The sequence below is a fragment of the Triticum dicoccoides genome, chromosome 7A (assembly GCF_002162155.2).
Source record: "Triticum dicoccoides isolate Atlit2015 ecotype Zavitan chromosome 7A, WEW_v2.0, whole genome shotgun sequence".
NCBI lineage: Eukaryota > Viridiplantae > Streptophyta > Magnoliopsida > Poales > Poaceae > Triticum > Triticum dicoccoides.
This window is the reverse complement of record NC_041392.1, coordinates 633,665,762-633,672,196: the sequence shown is the minus strand read 5'-3', so window position 1 is coordinate 633,672,196 and position 6,435 is coordinate 633,665,762.

Here is a 6,435-nt window from a genome sequence, read left to right as displayed (position 1 = left end):
TTCAAAGAGCATATTATTGCTAATCCCCCGGAGGAGGGCTCTAAGGACGGATTGCTCATATACGCCTTAGCACATGGCCCCTTGCCCAACCTCATAACCTATCAGGCATACAATATCAATGGATACACGTTCTACGTGGAGGCCAAAGATATGGATAGTGGTGATCAGAACTCAGGGGTGATGATGGAATGCATGACCGGCAGCGACAACGGTGCAACTGAAAGATTTTACGGAAGGGTCGAGGAGATCTGGGAGCTTGACTACTCTGGACTGCACAACACGACGATGTTCCGTGTCAGATGGGCTAGGAATGTCGAAAGAGAAAACCGGAATTTCACTACCATGACTATACCCAACACCAAGAGTGCTAATGTCGATGTCAAAACCGACCGATCTCGGGTAGGGGGTACCGAACTATGCATCTAAGGCAGATGGTAACAGGAAGCAGGGGACACGATGTTTTACCTAGGTTCGGGCCCTCTTGATGGAGGTAAAACCCTACGTCCTTCTTGATTTATTCTTGATGATATGAGTATTACAAGAGTTGATCTACCACGAGATCAGAGAGGCTAAACCCTAGAAGCTAGTCTATGGTATGGTTGTATGTTGTCCTATGGACTAAAACCCTCTGGTTTATATAGACACCGGAAAGGGTTAGGGTTACACAAGGTCGGTTACAAATGAGGAGATATACATATCCGTATTGCCTAGCTTGCCTTCCACGCCAAGTAGAGCCCCATCCGGACATGAGACGAAGTCTTCAATCTTGTATCTTCATAGTCTAACAGTCCGGCCAAAGGATATAGTCCGACTGTCTGGAGACCCCCTAATCCAGGACTCCCTCAGTAGCCCCTGAACCAGGCTTCAATGACGATGAGTCCAGCGCGCAGTATTGTATTCGGCATTGCAAGGCGGGTTCCTCCTCCGAATACACCATGTAAAATTTTGAATACAAGGATAGTGTTCGACCCTGCAAAATAAGTTCCACATTCCACCGTAGAGAGAATAATATTTCCACAAATCTAATCCGCTGACTTGTTTCGGCAACATGAAGTTATGCCATGGCCCGGTGATTATTCGAACCGTTTCCTTTAACTAGCCCCGCACATAACGCGAGGTAGTTTTTTGACACGTCTTGTCAAGGCAGAGATTGTGTCCCCTTATTACGGGATTCTCATCAATACGGGCGTGGGTAACCCAACCGCGCCATCGATTACGGCGCTTGGGGGATAAGCGAGTTTTACCAGGCTAGTGGGGGCGCATAGTTTCGGCCGCCCTTATAAAGGGATAAGGTTTAACCTTTCTCTACCCACGCCTTCTTCCTCCTTGCTCATCCGTTCTTGCGCAGTCGAGCTCCAATGCCCAAGTATACATCCTTCCCCTCAATCTTCTCCAAACATGTCCGGAGCAGGGGGCAAATGGATGGCTTCCTCCGTTACGGAGGGGCACATCAAAAAGCTCCGTGATGCTGGATACTTAGCCGCGAATATCGCGCATCGGCTGCCTGCTGCGGAGCAGATCGTTCCTACACCGGAACCTCATGAGAGGGTAGTTTTCCTCCACCACTTCCTTCGTGGACTGGGGTTTCCCCTTCATCCATTCGTCCGTGGTCTCATGTTCTACTATGGGCTGGACTTTCATGATCTGGCTCCGAACTTCATCCTCAACATTTCGGCGTTCATCGTCGTCTGTGAGGCTTTCCTCCGCATCCGGCCTCACTTCGGCCTGTGGCTGAAGACCTTCAATATCAAGACGAAGGTGGTGGGAGGCCAACAAGCGGAATGCGGCGGAGCCATGGTGGGCAAGATGCCCAATGTTATATGGCTTGAAGGCTCCTTCGTGGAGACCATAAAGGGGTGGCAATCGGCCTGGTTCTACATCACCGAGCCGCACGACACCAACTGGGCGGTGGCCCTCGAGGTTCGATCTGGATTCCCTACACGGCTCACTTCCGAGAAAGAGAAGGGCTTGTCGCGGGGTTCATCGGTGGAGCTGGACGGACTCTAGAAATGTATCCTGAACATGGCAAGCAAGAAACTCAAGCTTGTCAACATAGTCCAGGTCATGCTCATCCGCCGGATCCTCCCGTGTCAACAATGGGATTTTAACTTGTGGGAGTTTGACCCAACCCGGCACCAAACTCCGAGGGAGCTCTTCGACACGACGCACAAAGACGTCTGGAGGGTGCTATTCAAGGGCGCCGAGGTCCCTCCCTCTCTTACAGAGGACCGCAGGCTAAGCGCGAAGCGCCGAGCGCATTCGGTGAGTTCTATACATTCGGTAGGATTTTTTTACTTCCCTTTGCTTAACCATGTGCGGGATCTGAGTCTCCATGCCTTTGACATGACTGGGTGGAGACGTCGGGGCAGATTAACTGTCCGACCCCTCTGCCCGAAGACACTGTGGACGCTGTCCTGACAGAGATGCTGACTCTGGCTTCTTACAAGGTGCCGAAGAAGACCAAGAAGGCCAAGGGAACCCGGAAGAGTTCCCGGCGCCAGGTGATATCGGACTGATCGCCTGATAACTCCGCGACGCACTCCTCCCTCGAAGATGAGGAGGAAGATGAAGATGCTCCCCCTCCAGTCAGGGGAGACAAGAAAAGGAAGGCCTCCCCAATCGGGCGGGCTGAAGGGTCCAAGAAGGGAAGGACTCTCCTTCCGGACTACTCCACCACCGCCGCCGAAGGCAAAGATGAGTGGCTGCTCAGGGCCAAGTCCTTGGCGAAGTCGTAAGTATTCGGATACCAGAGTAACTAATAGCATACCTTTGTCGCACTGCCTCTCCTAACGCCGAATTATGGCTATGCAGACCACCACAAGCCCGTATCGACGTATCGTCGGATGGCTCCCTGGGCTCGTCGGATATGGATAGCGATCCACTTCCGAACGCCACCTCCCCTTGACCTACGGACAATGCCGTTGTATTGTCTCAAGAGGCACCAGGTCGAGGGGAGACAGTCCCAGAGGCGCCTCAAGGCGACCTTCCGGACTCCGGGAGCAGAGGGAGCAAGGCTCCCGAGGGCCCCGATTTCGGCCCTCAGCCGAACACCGCGCTAGAACCCCCAGTGGTTCCGGACTCGGGTAGGCGGCCTCCTTCCAAAAGGGGCAAGAAGCCTGTGCCGGTGACCTCTGTCCATCCAGAGGCACCAGACAATCTGCTGGGAGCGCTTCATAGCGCATCCATCGATGAAGAGCACCGTACTATAATGAGTGCGGTGATCAAGAAGGTTCAGTCCGCCAAGAACGGACTGACTGAAGCCTGTGCCAGCCTTCTAACAGGCTTTGAGGTAAGTTTTTGAAATATAGGAGAAATATTACCGCATAGACAGTAGCCCCTGATGCTCTGTTCGGTGTTCACGAAGGAAAGCCGAACAGAGGATCAAACAATATCGCAGGAGTCTAATATAAGTATGTCTATATGCGTATGCAGGCTTCGCTGCTGGCCTCTGCCGCACAGATTGCGGAGGTTGCCGCACTGAAGCAGGACCTCAGAGGGTCCCAGGAAGAGGTCGGCCTTGCCAAGAGGCAGCTCGAGTAGAACAAAGTTAATTAATACCTAGTCGATAGATGTATATATATAAGAAAGATGCGATTGCAAAATGACAGGACCATCATAAATTTGCCAGGGGCCACTACCGAAGTGGCGACCCTGAAACAAGCGCTATCCGAGGCCGAAAACAAAGTGTCCAAGGAGCGCACCGAGCGAGAAAAGCAAGAGGCGTGGGTGGGCGAGGTGCAGCAAGAGCTCCAAGCTCTCGTGACGAAGCATGAGGCGTTGGAGCTTGACTCAAAGACGCGAGAGTCTGAGCTTGCCGCGGCCCTTGAGAGCGCGAAGAATGCCAAGGCTGAAGCCCAAAAGGCCCTCCGGGAGATTGAGGCGATGCGGAAGATAGCGGCGGGTAAGGCATTCAATATGCAAAGCAAGCATGTGAAAGTAAATTACTTGTTACTTACCCGAATCCGGAGCTCTCCAGGAGCATTCGCAGATTTGCCCCACAGCGTGTCGGATGCCGCAACGTTTTACCAGGCCGAGGAGGGAAGCTCAATGGAGAAGTTGTTCTGGGCCCAATATACTGGGACCGAACACGCGATGCCTATGAGCGACCAGCTAAAGCAGCTGGTCGAGCTACACAAGGCGGCCGAACAGGCCATGAAGGGCTTTATAGTACGGATGTGGCCTGGCGACGCCCTTCCGAACAGCTACTTCGGCCTGGTGAGGTGGCTTGTGGATGCCTGCCCATGGCTAGAAGTCTTCAAGCGGTCCATCTGCATCGAAGGTGCATGCCGGGCTTTCGCCCGTGTGAAGTTGCAATGGGTCAAGCTAGACGCCGTGAAGCTGATCAAGGAAGGGCTGCCGGAGGGCAAGGAGCATCGCCACCCCGAGATGTACTACGAGGGTGTCCTGAAGGGTGCCCGTCTCGTAGCGGATGAGTGTATGAAAGATATAATATTTGAGTGAACTCGCTTGTGTAATCCCGTATTCATGAAAACTTGTTCATATGCGCTATGCAACACTTGTTTGAATTTAAAATATTACCTTCTGTTCGGCTGTTTATCAAATCTGAGAGATGGCTAGTCGTCGGCTTCTGCCCCCATGCCACGAGTGCTGGGGTGTTCGGGATAAACCTGAGCACTCTTGTTCCCATTTTTGGGTCCTTCGAGGGAGGTGCTCAGCACAACGAACAAGGCAATCAGACTATAATGCGTTATCAGTCTCACTTAGCCATAGAATTCTATAATTTTAAATTTCAGCGAAGCCCCTAGTATTCGGAAGGCCGAATCTGGGGCGTGATACACGCCTTAAGCCGGACAGGGCCGACTCCTTGCTCTAAGCGGCATAAGTCTTTAAGGACTCGAAAACCTCTCGAACAGCGACCAGTCTCTCGCCTTATCATGACAGTCAGTTTTAGCTTTCTCTACTAAGGTGCTTAGCCCAGCAGAACTGGGGCACAATCGCAGTAGTTCTCCCAGTGCTACCTTAGCCGATATAGCGGAACGTAAGGTACCAAAACATGGGAGCCGGGCAAACCCAACTATTGACCCAAGACATGATTCGGAGCTGATGCATATAATGCTATAAGTTCGGGGTGCCACACTGTCGAAAGTGTTCAGACTTCTCATGCCATATTATGGGGTATGCTTAAGCCCCCGGCGTATTGGCCGTACCAGAGTGTACGGGTGCTGGATGTCATAAATGAATATATATATATATATATATATATATATATATATATATATAAGAATGCAATAAAAAGCCTTAATGCAATGCATTGTTTATTCAAAAATGTGCGTTAAAGAAGAATGATACAGGTAGTGCGATAAGCAAAAAAGTAGGACTATGTCCCCTCCAAGGGCAAGCTGAGGAATAATATTAAAGCAAATATTTCACTCGTTATCGTAATCCAGCTGGGAGTTCCGTGGTGTGACGTAGCTTTCTGCCTCCTTGGTTGCTGCATCATGTGTTCGACAATCATACTGTCGGACGGGGTTTCTAGAGATTAAAGTCCTGAAAGAGAAAAATAACAAAGCGGGAAGCCCCTAGTGCGGTTTAAGCCGCGTCTTGGAGCGTGCCGCAATCGTGCCCCCCTCCCCTCCTGTGCCCATGGTATTTTTAATGCGTAATTATGTACACGTGGCATGGATTTCGCCGTTTGGCTGGGACCAGGGTGGGGGCCGCATTGCTATGCGAGCTTGGAACGTGCCAGGCGGTCCAGTTGCCGATTACTCCGGGTGCGCTTGAAGTTGTTCGGGTCCTTAATCACCGAACTAGTGGATTGCCTTAAGAGGCTGCTTTGTGCTTCTGCCACAAGGGCTGCAGTGTGCTCCTCTGTACGGAGAGAGCGCTCTGTGTTTCAATTGACTGTGATGACCCCCCGAGGTCCTGGCATCTTGAGCTTGAGATATGCATAATGCGTTACCGCATTGAATTTCGCAAATTCGGTTCGCCCGAGCAGTGCATGATAACCACTGCGGAACGGGACTATATCGAAGATTAACTCTTCGCTTCGGAAGTTATCCGGGGATCCGAAGACCACTTCGAGTGTGACTGAGCCTGTGCAATGGGCCTCTACACCTGGTATGACACCTTTAAAGGTCGTTTTTGTGGGTTTGATCCTTGAGGGGTCTATACCCATTTTGCGCACCGTGTCCTGGTAAAGCAGGTTCAGGCTGCTGCCGCCATCCATAAGGACTCGAGTGAGGTGAAATCTGTCAATGATTGGGTCTAGGACCAGTGCGGCGAATCCACCATGACGGATACTGGTGGGGTGGTCCCTGCGATCGAAGGTGATCGGACAAGAGGACCATGGGTTGAACATTGGGGCGACTGGCTCCAACGCATATACGTCCCTGAGAGCACGCTTCCGCTCCCTCTTGGGGATGTGGGTTGCGTATATCATGTTCACCATCCACACTTGTGGGGGAAACCTCTTCT